The 24258-nt window shown below is 37.0% G+C and overlaps 1 long non-coding RNA gene across 1 annotated transcript in view; it reads right to left on the bottom strand.

Moving 5' to 3' along the window:
- LOC121659685 overlaps nucleotides 1-24258 on the bottom strand; it is a 48191-nt gene that overhangs the window by 5697 nt on the left and 18236 nt on the right. Inside the window, exons 3-4 of the long non-coding RNA XR_006014414.1 lie at nucleotides 16467-16502; nucleotides 13211-13288 (exon numbers count right to left, since the gene is read on the bottom strand). This is a non-coding gene — a long non-coding RNA (uncharacterized LOC121659685). The remainder of the gene's footprint in view (nucleotides 1-13210; nucleotides 13289-16466; nucleotides 16503-24258) is intronic.

Below are 24258 nucleotides of genomic sequence, written 5' to 3'. Positions count from 1 at the left end.
CAGGGTTTCATTCTGAAAATGGAGTAATAATTCCACTGATTTTCTAGTGGTGTATTTTAGTTAAAATCATGTCTTCCAAGTGATTAAATGTGAGGTTATTATTAAATGTTTCCTTTAAAATAGTACTGCAAGTGTGAGAATTTTTAGCCTAAGTTCAGTAAGTCAGCTTCTGTCTTATAATTTTTTATTTCTCCCACAAATCTTGCTCTTATGGGTCATATACAACAGTTTATGCACTATCTATTAGGTAGCTGAATGAATCCTTAAGACATAGTCATTGTCTAGTTCTGTTATTGGGAAAAGGTTTCCTAAGCTAAAATCCTTGCTCACATTTCCAACTTAATTCAAGAACATCCTGGTGCTCTTTGGCAAAGCACAAGGGGCAAAAAACCCAAACCAAAACAACAAAAAAACCCCTGCAACAACAACAAAGAAAAGAGGATAAATGTTTTTAAAAGCCAGTTGAATCTGATTCTTCTGTTACCCTTACCAGCAAGAATTCTGGAAAAGAAAAATAGCTTTTGGGCTTGATTGTGCAGATAGCCCCCTCAGACTGAATCTTAATCTTCTCTAATAACATTTCTTATTTTACCTCCAACCCTTTTCATCTACTTATTCAGGAAAGCTAAGCTCAGCATATGTAGGTGGTTTTCACCGAGCACCTGTTTTTCCTTATATTTTTAATTTTATTTTTGAAAATAAGAAGTAAATGCATACTATACACACACAATATAGTATTGCATGTACATATAGGCATATACATATACAATCATGTTCAGGAACACACACAGAGGCTCTTGAAGAAAACCAGGTGTTTCTTAACCACATAATCTTAGGTGAGGCAGTGTACCTTAAGTCTGTTTTGCAATGTCCCATTTTTTCTTTGGACTCGAACCCCTGCTCTGTGTTGCTTGCTTGTACATGCAGCACTACTAAGGATACAAGGACATGGCTGAAGCACCCTGGACTGGGTCTGCCATCAGTTCACCATGCCTCTCAAGGCTTTAAGGAAGCAGGAATATAGTAGATGAACAGACTCCCAGGAGGACCCTGGTGAGGAGATGAAGGTGACTTAAAGCCTCTGTCTCCAAAGAGCTTGGGGCCTTGCACAGTGCAACTCCGAGGGTACAGAAGAGTACCAGCCACTAATGCAGCCCAGGCATAGTAAATTACTTTTCCATCAACTACAAAAGGCACCTACTCAACCCCACTTTTCATCACTCTACCAGTTAGACAAGTCAAAGAACAGAAATGGTAATGGCTGGTACAATTATCTAGTACCAGTTCGGTGGTTCAGTGGTTCATATGTCTCTGTTCTCTGTCATCTTAGAGGTAAACATGAGCTATAATCATCCACGTGTCATGCATAGCTAAGCTGGGTATTGGCAGAAACCTCATGCAATTGAAATTTTACCCAGCCCTAATCAATGAACTATGTCTTCAGGTAACAGATAGCTGCATCTGGTACAGGCAGACAGCTAGAGAAACCCCTTCCTCTATGAAACATGCTACATACCTTACAGATTACTACTGTTACCTAAAATGATGCAAGTTTTTCACTTAAAAAATGTTGTCTGGAAAGGCCAGCAAAATATATTCATTCCCTAATGGATGCGTGCAGCTCCTGATTTTCACAGATTTTCAGTGTTGCGAATCTTTACATTTAATTTGTTTACTATTGATAAAACTCGTTTAAGGCTCCTGCGGTCTCTCAAATGTCCTGACAAATATGAAAAATATGATTATTTTACTTTGGTTATCAAAAATCAAGTTCTAGTACAATTCCTACTCTCCTTTGAGGCCCCTGATCTTAAAAATGCAGGGCCAGAAATACTTACTGCTTCCTGCAATATGAACCCCAAGGCAGAGTAAAGAGTACCTGATGTTCCAAGTTATTCAAGCCTCCTAATTGCAAGTTAGGTTTTGAGTAGTTAGGAGTCCGAAGGCTTTCTGTGGGCTGAAGTAATTTTTGTCTGGAAAAAAATATTGGGGAATGGGTGTAAAAAGAAATAAGCATTATAAAAATTTTGCATCATTCTCAGTTATGTCAGATGAGTTACGCAAAGGAACACTCTGACTGACATGAAGAATCACATCAAGTTTAAAATAAAAACTAGAATGGGTTTGCTTGTGGTTTGGGGTTCTGCAACCTCCCCCCTCCAAACTCTGTATGCTTAATTTCAGTTACTGGAACTCTGTTTTCTGCCTTCTCTTTATGGCCTTTTTTATAAAAGGTAGCTGGTACTCACAAAAAATTTTGGGACCGTTCAAAACTTTTCACAGTTAATTAGTAATGCATGTAGCAAAACACCCGCCCTACCTCTGGGCCTTGGGGGTTGACCTGGTTCACTTGTAACTGATTTATTTTTTAAGGTTGTCTGGCACATCTCCACCCCAGCTGCTTCCAAGAAATTTCAGCTCAGCGTCAGCTGGGAAAGATCAACTTCACATGCTGACATACAGAGGCAGCCTTAGGAGTACTGGGGCCTCTGGTGGGAGGCGTCAATGGGAATCTTTGCTCTTTTTGCTGGTCCGGGGATATACTATCTGCCACCATACAGGACTTTTTTTAGCATTTTCTTTGAAAGAACACTCACCTGATTATTACACTGTGTTTTTCCTCAATCAGAAACAGAAATATTATCTTTACCAGATTTGTGGCTCATTGCATAGGTCTGAATGGTGGATGGCTTTTGCAGGATCCGAACCCTTTGTTAATAGCTGCTGAGAGGCCAAAACAAACATGCTATTTTATAGTCTGGTTAAATTCTACAGAATACAAAAGAGGATAGAGAATGATTCTGATATTTTTCCTTATGTCTGAGTAAAGGCTTACTCTGCAAGTCTACAAGCTGAAACTGATGGTCACAAATCCTACCCTTCTTCCTCAAGATACTTCCTAGAGATGTCCTTATTTTTTTTTTGGTGATTGTTTTTATTCAGAACCTCCCCCCCCAAAATTTCTACTGTGTTTCCTCCTTCACTTTTCTTCCTCTTTGACTGCAGATTAATTTTGTCCCTAGCCCTCTTGCCTAGGCTTCCATTTGGTTCCCTTCCATAATTTCCAAGGGCATCTGAACCTAGGGCATCTAAACCAAGGGCATCTAAGCCAAGAGCATTTTATCATTAATGTAAAACACAATTTTAAAAAAATTATATCTAATTGAGTCCATTAATAAAGAAAGAAAGCATCTCTAATTGTAATGTACAGTACCTGATTCTACTTAAAGTACACAGAGACACTCACTCTAAGATAAAGGCTGGCAGTGAATTCTACCTCTGGGTAGACACCTTTCCCAATTTGTGTAGGGAGCTGAATGAAGGACTGTCATCCATTAGTCACTGTTTGATACAACGGTAAGAGGATCCAACAGGAAATTCTGTGGTTCTTTCTTTTTTTTCCAAACTTCAACAACATTTTTCTGAATATAAATAGTTTCAAAACAGCAATAAAAACTTTTTTTTTTTTCCAGAACTGGAAGCAATATTAATACAAAGCAGAATGACAATTTCAGCACAATGAAGAAAACTGAGTGTTGATAGAACAACAGACCTTTGATGAAAACAATATTCTTGGTTTGTTTTTTTTTTCCCACAGCTAGATAAGCTAAACAAGATCCTCTCAGTTTGGTTCTGCAAGATTACTATTTTAAGACTGTTACTTTATTTTAGCTTGTGTTCAGATGCTTATAGCAAGAGAACACTTCCGACCTGCACAGAGACAGAGACTGTATTTTGTTAGGATAACAGACTTGGTATGTTCCATTCAGCTTAGCACCATTAAGCTTCTGGGTCTAGCATTTGCTGTGTGCCACCAGGATTAATATCTTAGTATTTTCTTCCTAGTCTGTGGTTACATTTTAAGAATTAAATGATCATTCAGAAAGTTGGCTTCAGTTTATGAGCTGTTAAAGCTGAGAGATACACTACGTCAAAATGAAAGGAAATAGTTGAAGTGATAATCATTAATGTTAACTTTGTCCTCAGTCTTTATCACCTGACATAAAATGTGCACCCATTCCTGTTACAATAATTTCACTCATATTTAAAAAGATTATTTTTTGGGGGGGACCTAGAGGATATCTTTGTATTGTTTTGTCTTTTGTGACAAGATGCACTAAGAAGTCTGGAGACAGAAATCTTGAATTTGCACCCTTGGGATGTCTGGCACTGACAGATGAAGTGAAATTGTCCCCACACTACCCCATTAGCAGACCTCAGGTTGGATTTGGAGGCTGAGTGACAGTTCAGCTGTTGTGCCCTTTCAATTTTTTTCCTCCATCATTAGGGATCATCAAGGAAGGAGACTGGTGGGATCAAATGAACTCAACTAGTTTGGCTGTATAGATACCCATTCTCTGGGATCCTGGCAGAAGCCAGTACCTGCCTTCACACTCCTAAAGAAACACCTGATGAGGGAAGAAATTTGCAAGCAACTTCAGGCTTGATTGGGCTAGCTAGGCCCATTGGTGGGCTCTTTCCCAAACCCGACTTTTTCTTTGCAGGAATGATTCCTTACCCAGGAATCTTGTATAAGAATTGCATTTACAATAATGAGTTTTTCTGTGTATCTTCAAAAAAGCTCAAATCCACATTTATTCTTTCTACATTATAAAAAATGTGCTAATAATTGTCAAATGCTAATATGTGTCACTACCAGCATTTCCTCTTATTGTGCTGTCTCTCCCCCTCTGCTTATATTAAGTGTAATTTTTTTATTTTTCTATAATTTTAACTTTTATTCACCTAGTATTTGGCATTCAGGTCCAAAGTTCAGGCAAATATAACAATCATTTGAGAAATACTCACTAGACAAGTATTCATGCACTCTTGTATCACCTGACATATGGCGAACAAGCTGATGAATGACTCAGGATTTAAATGGTAATTACCATTCATCATTATAATAGACTTGCTAATTCATAAATTCTTGGTAAGCCAATTTTCTATAAAAAGGTTAATAATAAGAGTGGAAAAGAAGGAAAAAATAGCCCTAGTGTGATAAAAAATGTAAAAGCTAGAATATCTTCACTGCCACACATTCCTTCTAATGATTGAATAATTTTGCGCCAAAGTGCTTGCTTATTGACACAATACCACTTGCAGTACCAGGGCTCTGATGGAAAAAGGGGAAGACAAAAAAATCCAACCAGAACTGCTAAAAACAGAGGCTGAGGTATGTCAGACAAAGACAAAGGAACTAAGACATTCACACATGGCAAAGGCAGGCAGGATCCCACTCACACATTTCCTAGTTTTACAGTGCTTGGTGAAAATGTCATGTTCTCAGGACTGCTCCCAACATGCATGTTAGGGAAAAATGTATGGAAATGTTCCTAGTACTCCTAAGTGAAGCTGTGAGAAATGCATCTAAAGTCATCTCACTTCCATTAGCCTCACTGAGTGTTCTATTAGTTCCTCTGAGCAAAAGGAACATTTAGTTGTCTCTGCTTTGGATAAAACAAGAAAAAAGCAAAAACATGGAGAAAAAAAAATTTACTCATTTTATGGTCTTTATCTGGAAAAGGACTGTGAATGTAATTCACAAACCCTGTGGAAAAACCAATGTAGACTGGAAAGAACACATGCAGGCAACACTGAAATTCTATATATCCAGTGTTCAATATAGAACATATTTTCCTATTAGATAGTGTACCTAAATGAACACAAATGAAAATGCTTCTTCCACCTCTAATCCTTATGTCAGCACATCTTTTTATCATAAGATGCCAATATGGGAAAGACTTTCTTGCTCCACCAAGGCATGTCGTTTCTCTCTCCACCTACATCTTCCTACTCCTTCTCTGGGCACCACAGATGTCAAAGCTACCCTAAATTACACAGCAGATGTACTTTTTACTTCAGATGCAAAACTAAGGAGGCTGGGAATGAGGCAGAGATGCATCCGTCTGCAAGGAACTGAAGGACAAGAGGAACAGGAAATAAAAGAATTGATGCATGGAATCTCGGTGCCCTGCCCCCTCTCCACTGTTGTGATTGTGCAGGGCACAAGTTCAAGAGAATGAAGTAGTCAAGTTAAAGTTGAGGTTTTGATCATTTTAGCCTTCATTTGGAATCATGCAGGGAAACTTGCCCTTTCAATCTGTTGCACATTAGGTATCAGGGTGATTGGACAGATGTTGGGTATTCAGGAATAAAGGATTTGTATGGGAAAAAAAATCAACCCAAAGCTATTGTGCACTATGTAACACCATACTGGGATTATGAATAATACTAAACTTTACTACAACATACTGTATGTTCACGAAAGTTTATAATGCAGTTAATCTTACTGACTGCTTTCCTGAAAAACAAAGTCTTGTAGCAACAGAATATGAAATTCCTGCCAAGCTAGAGTCTCTCTTGCATTTGTTTTTCCTTCCTGTTTTTGTCTTTCTTGCACACATACATTATAAATCTCAGAACTGATGTAAATTTAAAAATGGATGTTAAAACCCAACCTGTACCTCAGATTCAGGGGACTATTTTGAAATGAATGAAATTTTAAAATATATTTAGAACTCCAGATTTTGGATGAGCTTCTTAAATATAGAAACAAGCACATAAAGCATTAAAATGTGCTCTGCATGAGGACTGGATTTCAGAGTGTGTTTGTACTTGAAACTTTGGATAATTTGGAGAAACTCTTTGCAGTTGCACTGGTTATGAAAATCAGGCAGTGTGGAGATTATAAAAGACACAATAAGACGGTTTCTATGCTGTTTTTCATTTTGTTTACTTGACAGTATCTAATAATAAATGCCTATAAAACAAAACAGAAGGCATATAATATAACTTCAAAACAAAAGAAAAAATACAGAAATAGGGCAATTAAGGCATCGTTCTAAAGAGCAAATATTCAGGTCTAATATTATAATGCAACTACTTTTCAAGCGATGTTATTAAGCGAAATTCAGAGTTTCAGAACATTGTGTGTCTGCTCTATTGCAAAAATGATCAAATTAATTTAAAGTGGATGTAAAAAAAAACTATCACTGGTTTTCAGAAAGAGAATATATCAAGCCTTTATATATTTGCATGACTTTTGTTCCAGTTTTTATTTATGCTAAGCCAAAAACTTGTAACATATATTATGAATTTTTTAACAAGTATCACTGCATTTTTTGTTTTCCTAGGGATACAAAGCATAGAAAAAGTCAGCTTTTGGGTCAGCTGCAATGGGGAGTTAAATTGGAATAAAGTGAATCAAAATGCTTATGCTCAGCCAACTGCATAATCAAAGGATAAAGATTCCAGTGAACAATTTAGTATCTGACTTTTCTAACTAACCTTTTTGTCATAAATCAAAATATTTCATTTTATTGTTGAAAGTTAGTCTTAGCAGTGGGGATAAAGAGAAAGGAAGAGAGCAGCACAGATAGCCGTGGGCAGTATATATTAGTAAGGTTGCACATCCAGAGAATCCTGTGACATCACAATAGACACAACGATAAAGCTCTCGTGGACTGGGAAGGCACTGAGATGACAGGAAGGTATCTTTGCACTCAGTTGTATTGCACCATACTTTTTTAACTTAGTTATTATATGAAAAATATAATTTTTGATTTCTAGGAAGAATACATCGTCCCCTTGATATCTTGGAAATCTCAGTTTATTGAAGATTTTCTATCACTGAATACGAGCATTATAGGGTTTGAGCTTACATCACCATTTCAGGGTTGAGCTGCTATAGCTGAGCAGTGGATTATAGAAACGATGCATTGACATTAGTACAGAGGACCACATGGTTGCCATTAGATGCTTGAAAACCTCCTTTAAAGTGACTCATTTGCTCACTTTACTGTTTTCAGCATTAAGTTCTAGAATTGGCCAAATATTTTCCAGTGGTTGAATGCTTGCTACTCTCATGAATTTGCTGCTAAACATAAGCCATTGAATTTGATGGAAGATGAATGTAAATGTTTGGCCTCAGTCTGTGTTGCTCTTATGGAAATTTTGAGAAATGACTGTGAAGTTGTGTGATCTTAGGAATATTTGAGGATTTATAACACAACTTTTCCTATGCTTTCACTGTAGGATTGTATATTGCTTTTGATGGCTGTTTTTATTTCTTTTAACAGATGTATATTCTTCTTTGTAATAAGGTTTTGTACTTACTGATATTTTGGAAGAAGGGATTATCATGAGTATTTCTATCTGTGGAAATAGTTCTTTTTTGCTCCACGGTAGGTGAATCAGTGTTTTGCCCTTTTTCATGACCTTTCAGAAAACATTATCTTTATGCCACTGTATAGTAATTATGTCACCTAGAGTGTGGGCACCCCTGCCCCAAGAACACAGGAATAGTTACATAAAAGGTGATGATGGTGACCAAAGGTATGGAACAATTTCATATAGCAGAGGCAGGCCAGAGAAGAGCAGTTGCAGAGGAAGAGGGTACTCCATGTTGCAAATGAACAATTGATGACCATGAATTGCACAACAAGAATTGAAAAAATCAAACAGAAATTTAAAAGACCATGAGAAATATTCTCTTACTCAATGAATGATTGAAATTCTTGAAATGAATGAAAATCTTTTAACCATTGTGGTATACCTACTGCCTTCTGCTCAGAAAATCCCCCAACCAAGAGCTGCAAGGCAAGGAAAAGTTTCCACAACCATTTTCACTATATCTATGTCTCTTTAATTTTTACAATTATTCATTGACACCATAATATAGCATTGGGAAAACTCCTTGTTTGTGTGGGCTAAATACCATCAGTGATTGTGGTGGTTTCTCATAACTTTAGTCCTAATGGTTGGTCTCTGGTGCTCTTAACTGGTTTCTTTTTTACTGGCAGAGTCTTCTGGCTCCTTAAAGTATCACCGGGACAAGTGAAAGAGCCATGTGGAGCATTTCTGGGCAACACAAGCATATGGTGCAGTGCAAGCTGCAGAATACAACACCAGTGTTCTTCTTGATATTTATCTTTATAAGATGTGGCTGTTTAATGCTGATGTGTACATTTCTTGGAGAACTACCCTGAAAATTTCCAAAAACTGCCAACCCCACACCTTGGTCAGTTTGCTATGGAAGAAAGTATTTTTGGCTTTGAGATTTTTGGGTTAAGCATGCACCTTCTTCCATTTTAAAAAGGAACATGGTGCAGATCCAAAGTCTCTGGCTGCAAATAAGCAACCGTTTGCAGGCACACCTTGATTATTTCTGAGATAGAAGTCTTCCGATGGGGTTTTCTTCTTACTCAAGGTCAGATAACTTTCACAGTACTCATACCATCTGCAAGATTTACTATCAGTTGTAAAAGTAGCTGCGAAATATAGTTTTATTCTTGACATCTGGAAGAGAGCTTGGTGTTGTAACTAGTCTATAAATTATAAAAGTAAATATACATGCATGAATACTTTGAGGCATAATGCATGTACTAAACACACAGTATATGTACCATCAAGTATTTCAGAAATATCTAATATGTTCTGAAATATAATTTCGGCTTTTTCCCCTCACCCCATAAACTGAGCAAATGTCTCTGGAGTCATGTATCTGCACTCAAGATTTAGTCATGTGCTACCAAATCATCTGCATGAGGAAACACAAAGGCATCCAGAGCATAAGCCACCTGCTCTGTGGATCTATAGCCACAGGAAACAGTACTTGTGGCTGGTTTGCCATTACCTTCTTGCCCCTTTTCTTTACTCCCATGCAGATTTGTGAGGAACCCAGGCTCCTCCAGATTATTTAACAGATCAGTCAGGAATTTTAAGCCAGCATGGAAAAGGTAGAGGGAACAAACCACGCTGAGCAGAAGGTTGGCCAAGCTGAGTTTTCTCATGGATTAGTGAGGGAACAGCCAAAGTATCCACAGGTGTCAATGTGGTCCATGATAAAGGGTGTGAACCCTCAAATGACAGCTGTGTTCTCTTTTTCTTCTCTGTTCCACAGGTTAGATGCAAATGAAGATTTCAAAAGAAAAACCGTTTAAGAGACATGGTTATCTTGGAAGTTTTTGGCTGTCAGTTTGGTTAGGAAATGATATAGCAATCAAATTACTTTAATACAGAAATGTTTCTACTACATTTTTTCTCTTTCTGTGACGATCTCAAGTATGCAATGGTTATTCCCTTGTGGTGTATGTCTGTAAGTATATTACTTTAAGTATATTACAGGGTTTGGCTGACAAAAACACTTCAGCAAATATTTCAACTTGTTCTTGCACTGTTCATCTTGGTTTTGAACTTGAGTTTGTAGTCCACATTGCATGACTAGTCTTGTGCTTAATTCCTTCACAGGTAAAAAGAAATTTCAATGCAGGACTTAAGCAGAGAAGCAGTTCTTTGCAGAGTAGCTATACAGTTCTGCATATATCTGTATAGATACCTGATGGTATCTAGTTACATATTCATGTAGATCTCAGGGCTCTATATGTAGAGTCATGTTTTGTGGGGGCACTGTCATAGTTTGAGGCCTTCAGCTTCATTCTCAAGTGCTGATTGTGCTGAATGTCCATTCCTGCAAAATGAAACCGCTATGTTCTCCCCCTGAAAGAGGTCACCCCTTTGTGCTCCTGATAGCATGGTAGATTTGAAGGGAGGAGGACCTCCTAGCTCTGAACATACACTGCATAAAGGTCTATTTATCCTTTCTTCAAAGAACCTATTTGCACCAAATTATCCAGCTCTTCCTCATTGTGTTTGACTCTCATAACAGCTGGGGAGTCAAAACTTATATTCTGTCTCACTAAGCCAGTTTCACTCCATCTCATGAAGCTTGAGAGCCTCTCTCTGTTTTCTTGGAACATAAAGTACCTCGTGCTACACAATGCTTTGATTTGTAAAGCCTGTTCAAACAGCCATTTCAACACAGGAAGTGTCTGATAAATTTGAAATTCAGCCTGTATAACATTTAATTCAAAATATCTGGTAATGAGAGCAGGTGCTAGTTGTTAATTAGGAGCCACAGCTCCGGTGAAGTCTGAGCTCTGAGGGAAGTATGTGTGATTGGGTTAGTTTAGATGTTTCTGCAATTATGTTGCAGTTCAGTGAATCACAGAATGATAGAATATCTGGAAAGGACCCAAAAGGATCACTGAGTTCAACTCCTGGCCCTGCAAAGGACAACTCTAAGAATCCCACCGTATATCTGAGAGTGTTGTCCAAATGCTTCTTGAATTCTGTCAGGCTTGGTGCTGTGGCCGCTTCTCTGGAGTGACTGTTCCACTGCTCAAACACCCTCTGGGAGAAGAACATTGTCTTAATATCCGACCTAAACATCCTCTGACACAGCTCTGTGTCATTTCCTTGAATCCTGTCACTGGTCACCAGAGAAAATAGATCAGTGCCTGCTTTTCTGCTTCCCTTTGTGAGTGTAGTGGTTTGGTAACCTATGACAGTGAGGAAGCTCTAGATTCTTCCTTCAGTCTCCTTCAGGCTGAACAAATCAGGTGACCTCACCCTCTCCTCATATCCACCCCTCTACAGCAGCCTTAGCTGGACCAAGCTGTTTACTAGCCAGGACAGCTCATTTGCCGTAGGCAACACCATAATTGATCCATGGCCAGATAACACTACAGCTTCTCTAAAGGACTCAGAATCAGTCACACAGTTGTCAGCAACTTAAACAAGCAGCTGAAAGATCAAAACTGTGCACGATAGTCCTGACCCACAGACTGTTTCTGTCATTTGGTCCAAACCCATGCACAGAAAACTCGGAGTTTATATGGAAGGAGAGATGAATGAAGGCAAGTTTCTTCTCATGTTGCTCCAGAACGTTACAAAGCTTCTCGTGCCTCCTCTTCCCCTTCTGAGAGCAGTAAACAAAGCCAGCTCATGGAGACATATTAGAACTGAGCAAAGCTTCTTCTGGACCTCATCAACACAAAATATACAGAAACCCCAGAAGTCTGCAAAGTTATTTCGGAGGCTAGAAAGAATCTTCCTGTGATGGTGCAGGTATAAGAATAAAATGTTCTGTGTATATTTTATGTAGCTGTATATTTTGAGAGAAGTTCAAGATCACCCTCAAAGGGGGAATTTCTCTTACGAGGTAGGGCTGAATGATTTTACTTAAAATTAATAAATAAGAAATGAAAGAGCACTTTGTTTCTGTAAAATCCAAGTTGTAAAATATATTTGTTTAGATTTTTTTTAATTTTGTTTATTGTTTTTTTTGTATTTTATTTTCTTAGATGACTACAAGGATTTAAACAGAATTTCTAGTTTTGGTTCAATAAGGTTTGAAAAGAAGAGCTTTAGTAATCACAGTGCCAATTCAAACTTAGTTTCTACTAAAGAGCAAGCCCAAGGAATGCTTAGCTTTTCTGGTTTAAATTCTTCATTAAAAAGTAAAAGTTTAAATTGGCAGGAAAACTGCTGTTTAAGCTGCTGGTACACCAACATCAGAGAAAGCTGAGTTTTAGCCTTTGGTACTCTGCCAGGTACTGTGCTGCATATAAGCAAGATAAAGAGAGAAATAAAGAAAAAAAAGGATGGGATAAGATAATTTTTATTTAGCCTGTGATACCCTAATGGATTTAATGTTATGGCATAAAAGTTTATGAAGTATCTATTGAGGCCATAACCAATGGACTTTCAAAATCTGTTGATTTGCACTAGGCACCAAGTCCAAAAAATGGTAACATATAATTGCAAAGCACAGTCTTGTTTGGTCAAATGATTGGCATGTGTCTGAAGGAATATCCTTATAACTTAAAGCTCTGCTTATGAGTAATAGGTCTTTTTGCTCATGAGTGAAATAATTATGCACAGTATTACACCACTTAGTTCTCTTAAAAGTTATAGCATCAGGGGTCTGATGCTGTAGTTTGGCATTTCAACTGTAAGAACTGGGTTTTCACATTTAATGTCTCAGCCGCTCTGGATCCTAGCCACCTAAAACTTGGCAAGCAAGTTTGTCTACCCAGACGATTTCTTTAATAGTTTAAGATTAGTAAGTCCTTTTCTGTACAATAGCCAAAAAAATTTGTTTGGAGCTAGTTATATAGTATTTTTTTAACCAGCTGCAATTATAAAATTATTCTGTTAAAAAACAAAAAGGGACAATCTGCTACTTGTCACCAATTTTTGTAGACTGATGCACTTAGGATTTTTCTGCAAAAAAAAAAAAAACAAACCACCCCAAAGACAAACAAAGAAAATTAGATATTGGACCTGGAGACAAGTAAGTTGTTTAGCAGACTTTACCAGTTCCACTTTACCTAGGCAACCAGAGTGGCCAAAAGAAAACACTTACCAGCATTTTAAAAATGGCTTTCTGCTCTTGCACCACAGCGTGTCAGTCTTGCTTTTTGCTGTGCCTTACACACATCACCTGTGGGGAGAGACAACCATTCTCAAATTGGCATGGCCAGTTCCACCAACAACCACCAAAATTCCTCACAGGCCACTGTGCACTCTCATCATCCATCTCTTAAAGAACCTTTTTTAATTATCTCACTCTGGGGACCTAGTATGTTGACTTCGTGGTCCAGCACTATACTTCAGACCAGAACCTGGGAATCAAGAAGATCAAATTTTCCTGTGGGCCTCAAGAAGTCCACACAAAAAATTGTCTCTAATGTCAGCTGTTCCTTTGCCTGAATAGTCAGAATTGGCCAACCCGAAATATTCTAGACTATCACCAATCCCTGAAGCGTCTGATAGTTTCATTTGAATTAAAAAGAAAAAAAAAGTGCCTTCTTCTTTTTTATTCAGCAGGCAAATCATGCAGATTTAGAACATAGGCATTTTTAATAGACTGGATTAAGAAGAGGATCCTAATCCGACTGAAGCTTATAATAGTACTTACTGTCGGAGAAGTGCACATCACTGATTCTTTGATTCACTGTCTGAACTAAAAAATTTAGACAATATGTATTACTTTTATGCAAAACTGGAATAATGTAAGTTTCAATGGCTTCTGCAGGTTTAAAAAAAAAAAAAATTAAGCCACGAAATATTCAGTTTTGCTTAGAGAATTTTTTAAGCTCTCTTTTTTAAACAAAATTATTCAAATTTGGAATGTTGTTTCAAATTGAATAAATCAAGACACTGCAATTAGAACATATCTAAGTGAATGTTTTGACTGAAAAAAAGTATTTTTCCTCTCCGATCAAACAGTAAAAACAGTAAAAATACAACATGATTTCACAAGTTCTTTTCATTAACTCATATCTACATTTTTTCATTACTATGGTTTATAATTTAAAACAAACAAACAATTTCATGCTTTCATCGATTTTAAGGCTTTTCCATAGATTTCATGGTCAGGGACTAACAAAGAGCACCTTTTCAAAGAGTCCATTACACTGCTAATTCATTGTCCCATGTGTATAACAATGTTCTCCCGTCATAAAATATATGCTCATTTTTGCTTTCTGTCTTTGACTGTATTTTATTCTGAGATGGGTATCACAAAAAAAATTTGACTAGAAGAAAATAGATTGAATGATCTGTCCTTCAGTCTGTCATCAAGCCTTCTTACCAAAGCATCATATTTCTTATTACTTTAGAAAAAAAAATTGTTATCAGGCAAACATAGCCTTCTGTGCTTTCACCATGTTGTTGCCATGTTGTTGTTGCAGCTTTCCATATGAGCAGAATTACAGCCAATTCTGGAGTCTTACACTCGAGACAGCATTACTGCAGTAATATTAGTGTCATCATCTCTTTCCATGTGCAAAATATCTAAGCAATGTATTTAGTAACTGCATTGCAGGCTTCAGTGCTGGAGTCCCTCTTACTTTCCTATCTGAATGTAAAAGCCTTCTATTAGGAAAAGAAGATCCCAACTGGAATGAGATTATAATGCAATCATCTGGTTCAGAGCATTATGCCATGATTTTAGCAGCATGCTAGAAACTCCCTCTGCTCCTGGGCTTAATGAAATTTGAACTTATTATATGGTTCAGCACAGTTTTTGGAAGAGAACCAATAAGTATGGGAGGTTTGCAGTTGAAACAAGGGGCTTGTTTGCCAGGATTTGACTCTCTCGAGGAAAGCTAGCTGCAGGGCCAGATCTTGTCTTTTCGTTGGATACAGAACAGCTATGCTCACAGCAGTATTTACTGGGGATGGCAGCCTGTGACAGAGTTATATCTTTCCAGAATACTCCAACTAGAGGATACCCAGTAATGACTGCAGCTGTACACCCAATCAAAGGTGCTTTGCTACTACATAATACAGGATTCAAGACGGGGCATTTGATGGCTGCAGTGCATTTAAAAGTGGAAATCCACCTATTGAGTAAAAATCACATACTTCACCTTTCTAGGTGTTACTTTATGTGAAATTATAATATGAAGAGATCCTGGAATGAAAAAAGAAATGGTGTGTACCTACACACAACTGCTTGTTCTATTTTTCAGGCTAACAGCTTAGCTGTAACATTTGTGCATTAGCTAAATAACATCTCAAGGGGAGCTGGAGATAGAACCTTGATGTGTCCTGATTGTACGTGTGTGAGTTTGTGCTCTCAAAGGATGGTCCTTTAAAAACTCCCTGCTGGAAGCTATTGTGCATATTGCAAAAGGACCGTTGCTAAGTGCCAATTGAGCTGGTACTGTATACTTGCCATTTTAAAAGAAGATTTCATACCACTTGATTATGTTAAATAGAAATGTTTGAAATTTAAACTGAATTACATCAAAATGGCACAGTAGTTATATGTCTAAAGAGCTGCTGCTACTGGCTCTCATAACTAATGTCAATCCCTTCTGGTAGACAGTTTTATGTGAAATCATGGTAGACTATATTACAGGCGAAGTTTAGAGAGCCTTGATATAAAAAATGTCATAAATAAATACTACCTTAAAACCAGGCCTGTGTTTGTATTAACAAGCAAGAACTCCTTTACAGTAAAGTACTGTCCTTAGCCAAAAAGATATACCATTTGTTAATGTCAGAGCTTCATCTTCAGCCTTTAGGCTACTTTAAGGTGTCAGAATTTTTTCTGTGCAGATGATAGCTATTTGGGGAACTTGGTGAACTCTTGTAATGCAATCTAGCTATATACTTAGTAGAAATAATGCAGAAATTACCTCAAGACCAGCTTACCAAGAAAAAAAAGAAAGAATAATATTAGCAATATATAGACAACACCAGGGTCTGACTGGAATCAGAAATTCAAGATCATTAAATGGTAGAGGAGAAGTGAATGCTAGAAAACAAAATGAAAAGTGATGAACACCTAGTCTGCATGTACAAATCTCATATTTTTATGATCAATAACTAGTGATAATATATGCAGCGATAGGCAAAAGTAGTAATTACCTGTAAAAAGCTACTTCAGGATTTATGAATTTGAGAGAAGTTTGTTAAGCAGTTCTGGGGGAGGAAACAAAAGGAAAACTCACAAACACTTAAGCAAATTTTACTAGTTACAAAATATATGCTTTTAAGTGTTCATTTTGAATTTTTGGTTTTTTCTAAAAGAAAAAAAGTCAGGCAAACTAAATACTTTTTTTTATTAGTTCAATAAATATTAGACAAATCTGAGAGGAAGGGATTACCTGAGGTTTTCTCCAGATCTTTACATTTCAGGTGGCCTGGAAATTCAAAAATGTTATTTTTCATTTAGGGAAAGAAGAGAAAAAAAATCATTCAAACAGCTCAGATAACACTCCAGGGACACAAAATGTGTTGTTACCTGTGTTGGAGTACTATTTTATTTTACTCTGTAATTAAATGCTCAGTTGCCCCTCCTCCCCAGTCAATCGGATTTTATCCTTGGAAGGCAACAGATAATTTCCTTATCAAAAGAGCAGTGGCACTTTCATGCATTGTCACTCAGTTTCCCATGATGTCACCAGAACAAGATGGTTAATAGGTTGCAATGGAAATGATAACCAGTTTCATCAGCAAAAATTTCTCATATGAGTACCAGGCTGCATTCCATGGTCTACTTAAAGTTGCAACACACACACACTTACACTGTAGTGCTCTTTTTCACTTCCTAGTGGCTGGGCTGTACACTTTGACATCTCTTCATCTCCTGGGCTTAAGCCTGGTTTCCAGTGATGGTACCTGACCTACTCGTATGTTCTATTATAAGATCAAGACCTCAGGCTGCCTATTCTGTTACAAAATTCAAATCTACTGCCCTTCATGGAGCTGAAGATCAATTCCTTTTAGAATGTATTGCCATGGTATTCTTGATTTTTATTTATCTATAGACTTAATGACCTTAAGACTTCGCTGCTAAGATCCTGTTGCAGTTTTAGCTTGAAATGTGTTTTGAAATTTATCTCCTACTTGGCTTCTGTTAAAGCACAAAGTATGTACTTTGAGTTAAATGTGGCTTTTGACTGGGGTCTGGGGTAATCACCTCACCCACAGGGTGAAGAAGGAAGTGTGGCTAAATTTCTGTGATGATGGTACTGGAGATAGTACTGTATGGGTGGCACAGCAGCTCAGGTTAGAATGACTCACTTCCCTAACTGGTTATTCCTGAGGTCTTGTTTTGTAGCAGGGTCCCTCTTATTCAAGCTGTCACTGGAATGAGCATATTGAAGCCCTTCTGTGATCCCTTGCATGAACTAATGTAAAGTGAAGGTGCAAAGTGATCCTCTGAATTCTGATCTGGATGGAATGAATGACACCTGGCACAGGGATGTTGACATCCCAGGATCAGACTAATACCTGGCTTCTTCTTTTGTTTGTTCATGGCTTTTTTGTTTGTTTAATAAAAGTAATCTTACCACACGAGGAAAAAAATCTAAATATGCAGGGTCTAACTTATTATAGATTTACTCTTGTTTTCTTTTAATTTGTCAAGTATTCAAGAAATTACTACAATCTTCATATTCTTTGGGTCATTGCAAGGCTCTTCTTTGTTTCTTATTTTCTGTAGTTTACTTATTTAGTTAATTTCTATTTTCTATTCAATTTACAGTGTTACTGATTTAATAAGTAAGCAAAGTTCTTTCACTTTCTTTCTTTCTTTCAGTAGTTCAGGTCCTTAATTTGAAACTCCTTCAAAGGCTTTTATTCTCCAGTTTTCCTACCATTCTCTTTTCAATGTTTGACCACTAGTTGATTATTGGTTTATTTTATTTTAACCTGAACAAGAAAAAAAATAGTTTCCTGCAGTTTTCAGTCTCCTGTTGCTGTGAGTTTAAAAAGCAGTGGTCATTATGGTTAAATTCGTGTCAAGGAACAGTCAGCTACAATAGTAGTCATGTTAGAAAAGCACTGTTATGCAATTATGACTGCAAAAAAAGCTCTTTCAGGGATGGAACTATATATACCTCCCAAAGAAAATGACCTTGACTAAGACGTGGAAGGTCTTACCTTCTACTACCACAACTTCCTTTGCACTTATATTAATGTTTACAGAGAAAATGCTGTATCTACTATAGTAAAGAAGTAAATATGGTGTAAGTATGGACTGATGAATTATCATATAAGTGAATGAAAGAGTGTTGGGAATGGAGGAGTATGTAGTACATGTGATGCACCTTATATTGCAACATTAATTTGTTCACTGAAATATTTTTAAATGTGTGGATTTAAAATTATAAAGAAAATCTCTTTTTTTACATTTTGCTTTGAATTTTTATGCTGAATTCTATTGAAACATACTTTTTAAAATCAGTCATTTTACTATTCATTTTTTTCAAATTATAATCTTTTACCACTTAATAATAGAGGAGAAGAAGCTTTTTAAGCACATAGCAAGTGTGACAATTTGATGGAATTCATTTTGAGTAATAATTTTATCAAATAATATATTTCTTTTAAAAAATACCATTTATTAAAACATTATCCACAATTTAGGCAGAATAGTAAAGCAAATGTCATTTTTAAACACACGACCCACCTTTGCTGACAGCGCAGCACAATAACATATTATAGGAAGTGTTGGCATGCTTTGGAACACAGGATGACTCTATCAATAGATTAATAAGCTTACAGATGAGTGCCCACCATTTCTGAGCTAAATACTATTTATTCATTTCTGCTTCTGCATCTCCATTGGTTTTAATGAGTTTTCATGCATTTAACTCAAGACGGGATATGATTCTCAGCACCTGAGGCATGAAGACACACTTGTGTGGCATAGAATAAAGCATTCATAGACTCACAAAAAGCAAATTTTGCTCTCTTTGAATATCTTCAGGACTGATGTCCCAGGGAAAGTGTAGTTCCGGTGACAGGGTCTGACATACACCAACATAAAAGCAAACTCAGCATAGACATTTTTAAGAAAGATCACGACAAATAATCAGAGACATTCCTTCAGCAAACACAGATCTGCAGATGAAGGATGGAAATAAAATTCCTTAAATTCAAGTTCTTTGGGTAAGCGAAAGACACAGAACATACTGAAATACAATGAACTAGTGAGTATAAAAAGCAGCAGGGGCTGAATGCAAACTGAAAGGTCTACTTACATAATTTCAGAAATGGAAACTGTAACTCTTGGTGACAGAGACAGAAATATTTTTTCTCATATTTTAGCTCCTCCCACAAAACTCCCAAGAAGACTTTCTTCCAAGACACTTGGACTGTCTTGGTAAAACATCAAGCTTGTAATATTTCTTTTTTTGCAGTTATTTTTTTATCTCTATAAAAGTTTTTGAATTTTTTCTAAGAATTAAGACGTTTAGCTGGAAGATGAGTCACATCCTCCATTGCCAAAAGTCTAGAAAATTCAGCAGTTCAGACTGTAGACTCAGCCTAAGCAGACAAGCATCTACACCTGCTGATGGTCCAGCTACCTCTTCGAAAGAACATATGGCCTGAATGGGACTGGCTGGAGCAGGGACATATGACATCACAGTAGTGGGCAGGAGTCTGATTTCATTTAGTCAGTGAAAGAACAAAGTATTATGCATGCAAAGCATACACTGCAAGCAAGGATACCTGATGTATTAATGAGAAGGGGGGAAAAAACCCCACCAGTGTAGATTCAGAGGGACAACCATGGAGGGCAGGGACAACTGTCCTGCCAGGAGGAGGGTCCAAAGTAATGAAAGGAAGAGAGATGACAGAGAAGGAGAGAGAGCGCTCCCTTCCTTTCAGCATCATCATGGTAGCAGGTAAACTACCATCAGCCTCTGGTTTTAGAGGTCTCAAAATTACCTTACCTTTATTTTTAAGATGTTTATTAATGGAAGAACTCATAGAAGGCCACTTTCATTTCTTCAGGGAATACTGTAAACATAAGAAATCTCCTACTTCAGATGAAAACCAGTCCTCCAAACCAACTTACTGAGTACCTGCTTGGGTTAGTACATTTGCCATTGGAATAAGGCCATTTCCTGCCATGATGAGATTAGGCCTTTTTATCTATAAGCACTGGCTTGTCAGAAACCACTGGAAAAAAATCTTATTAAAAACAGTTATTATTTTACTATGAAGAAATTCTGCAGTTTACTTAATCACAAAGGAAGAGACATGAACAAGTGTAAAAATATTGCGCATTTTTAACTAACTTTAACTGTTAAAAGGGCAGGTTTTCAGGGGGCAAATTCCTTCTTCTGTGAAAAACTTTTCTTCCATTTGAAAAAAGTGTTTGACTTGGTTTTCTATTTTATTTTGCAAAGTTTGTATCAGCCTTTTGCATTCAATATCTTAGCTGAGCAGCATGGATACCCCCTCATGAACATGCACATTAACAAGTTACCTTGAAGAATTCCAATGTTTCTAATACATGAGATGAATTCCTGTGGTTTTTTTGCCTCTAAAAGATCTGTTCCATAATGATGTTATCACTATTCCATACACTTCTCCTGAACAATTTTCCTGCAAGAATTTTGTTGTGGATGCCCTTAATATTTGACAAGTGTTCCATAAAATACTGCTGTGTCTTTAGAATTTACCGTGTTCTTTTCCTGCCTTAACTGCAGACAGAATATAATTCTTTTAGTGATCTGTATGAATATTCATAAGTGACAAGTACTCTGAGTTCTAAAATATCGGATCGGGAGGTTTTACAATTATTAGATCAGGGCTTTTCTCAGTTGTACCCTGGGATTAAAATGTCTTTATTTCAGTGCAGTAACAGAGGAAGAACATGAGATTACAATAGATTTAACAAAAAGGAGATAACTTTGCATTATTTTTCATTCTTCTTTCAGTCTCCATCACGAGGATGGAGTCATGCTGTGACATTCTTCTCTGGGTATTGGAACATGAGAATGATATACTCGACTTTGAATGTCTCAAGTTTTGTAACGTATAATAGCTGAGTTTTACTTCTTTCACCCCGGTATTTTGCATTTTGATAGGCAAGTGCCACTTCACCGCCGAGGCCCTTCTGCTGACCTTTAACACAGCGGGTAGCTTTAGCAGTGCAATTATCACTATGGGTTGTGGTGTCCTGGAGGAAGTCAGCATGTGCACATGTATAAACTGGGATATCAAGGATGTAAAAAGCAGAAGAGCACATACCAGGCAAAAGAAGTCATTTGATCATGACAACCCAGTCAAGCCAAAGTCAGAGTGATGGTTATGTCAGAAATTCTTGCTTAGCCTCCTTCATGCATTTGAGTGAAAACATAAGAGACTAGGATTAATGTGACCCCATTTTACTTTCTCTTAAAATACTACCGTTTCCAGCTCAGAAAGTTCTGCCTACTGGTTGAATAACAGGAAATCAACATACAGGAATGTTATTTACCTGCTTGATGCATAGTTATTAAGCTTGATACTAGTTCCCTTTTTCACCATTGAAACTTGTTCTTACACAGGTCATTGTTTCCAAATGTGGGTGCCTAAAGTATAAATAATTATCAGGGTGTTCATCTTTATTTTATAGAACTACCTTGTATGAGAAAAACCCCAGGATTTTACCACCAATAACAAGAGAACACCACTAATACAAGTCTCAGTGAGTTATTACTATACCATGTTCAGCAAAGAGCAATCAATGTGCACTACTATAAGTGGAAGTAAAAGACAGCCCACCCATGTAATATTAAGCAAAACAGACATAAGGGTCTCATCTACTGTAGTTTTTGCTATTGTACTTCTAGTTATCGCACTGGTGCTGAGGAACTGCTCTCAAAACTTGCTTGAACTGAAAATGCTTTTTATGACAGAAGCATGTGTGTTATATGATACTTTTGCCTTTGTAAATATAATTCAAAAAGCATGTGGATGTCTTCTTTTCTTTAATAAGTAGCACCCTTTAGAAGCACACTTGATACACCATCTTTGCTTTTGCTTTCCTTACCTTCACTATTTCTCTTTTCTTCACTTGGTGGCTGTTGTCACAAAGTTTGCCTTCCCATGTTACAGCCCCGCTCCATCTCCTTCCTATTGTCTCTCCAAACAAAACAAAACAAGCCTCTGTTCACTATTTTTTTCTTCCCAAGTTCATGTTTCTTCAACATACTGCAGGAGGACAGCTTATGCTGATTTTGCTGCCTAAATATTATTTTTCATAGTTTCTCTGTTTATTTTTCCAAATGTGCTAAGAGACCTCCCAGTGAGATCCCTTCTTCCCTTTTCACAGTCTTCCTCTTAAGAATCTGAATGTTGCTAATATCTCCCGGGTAAAATCCAGCCACTGTGTCCACATCAAGTCAAGCTGAATTTACTCCATGCTCTGCAGCTGTTCCATTGTCTCCTTATTACAGCATAAGATTCTGTTTGTTTTATTTATTTATAATTTCTAAGTACCAGGCTTTCTGGCAAAATGTTGCCAGCTGGAAGTTACATGGAAAATGTTTAGCACAGCTTTAACACATGCTCCAGAGTATGTGTACACGCATTTCATTCTTGGTAAATCAGCATTTAGGGAATATGGGAAAATAGTCTGTGAAATGCCATCAGCTTGTCCTGAGATATGGTGTAATTAAATAAAATCTCTAGCAAATTCAAATAGCAGAAACTCATCCAAGTCGTTAGTGTGTGCAATTGCTCCTCCCTGAGCTATCAATACCAAAAGCATCTTAAGAAACTATGTCAATGAAAAATGTAGGAAAATAAATAGATAAAAATTAATAGGTATTTCTGATGAATAACCATCATCCTTGACTGTGATAAATCAAATTTCTAATCTCTTTATTTTGGGCATTTATTAGCATTTACTTCCCTCAGTTAAATAAGAATGACATGTTATAAATAATATTTATGCCTCTAGGAGTTTATGTAGAGGAACTTCTGTTTTTCTGTAGCTTTTGCCTCATTCAGAATTAACTAGTCAAGTTCTCTGTTGACAGGGCATAAAATATAGAAATAAGGGATAAAATTATCAGTATCTGTATGAAGATCCTCAATTTTTGAGGTATGGAGAGTTACTGCATGGGGAGTCTCACAGATCCCCTCATCAATAGTTGGTGCAACAAGAGTTCCAGTTTCAGTGTCTGCTGCCATGTCCCCACATCAGTCCAACACAGATCTTCCACAGAATATTACCCAAGGCCATTAAGAGTAGATTTGTCTTCCTAGACAAATAAGCCCTTACATTTAGGTTGAATTCCCACCCGCGAATCACAAAAAAGCAGAGGCTTTGGTACTGACCTCAAATTTGAATACCTTTACAGGCACCTCTACATTTCATGCATCCATCAGTGAGATTTGGAAACAAACAGAAGAAAAGTATACAATGCTGGTGAATATCAAGATCTTTTCACTACTAATTTCCAGTTGATTTTTCTGAGTTTTCTGGACTGCTATGTAAAATATACTGATCTTTGAAAATTATGAGCTATGATGTACTTCTTCTTCAGTAGGAAGAATAATTTCCGTAGCATTTCTCAGTAATAAAACTGTCCACCAGGATCCATTTGGACAAGAACACAGCTGATTATTTGTGATAGTTTGGATCCTCACTGCTTTTACAAATCTAAATAAAAATTGAAACATATGTCATGGTATTCACCTATGTATTGGGCATTAAAGTCCACTACAGTCCAAATCTGTGAGTCCAAATAAGAAAAGGAATTGACATAAATGTAATACATTCTTTTCTGGAGTCATCTCAATATATGTCTGATGCATCACTTCAACGTAATTTATACATACAATTCATATTTTTCCTCTTCCCTCTCTCTGGCCTGCCTCGACTTTGACTCTGATGGTTTAAGGAAGATTATATTGACATAAGAGCAATATGGAACCAAAGAACTGAGGAAGAAAACAAAAACATGGAGGATTTTGTATAAGCCAAAAGATGAGCACTCTAACACACAAACTAATTTTTAGCTACCTATATATTGCTCAGAATGTGGTGAATGTTCAGGACAGTTTGAATCAATCCGCAAAAGAATTCGTAACAATATGCATGACTAATCAACATCATCACTCTCTTACATATCATCTCTGACTTTGGACTTCTTGTATCAAGCCATC

This window comes from Corvus kubaryi, unplaced genomic scaffold, assembly GCF_017639235.1.
Source record: "Corvus kubaryi isolate FWS band 111438036 unplaced genomic scaffold, C.kubaryi_AGA036_p1.0 137, whole genome shotgun sequence".
Taxonomy (NCBI): domain Eukaryota; kingdom Metazoa; phylum Chordata; class Aves; order Passeriformes; family Corvidae; genus Corvus; species Corvus kubaryi.
This window is presented reverse-complemented; position numbering and strand designations above follow the sequence as displayed.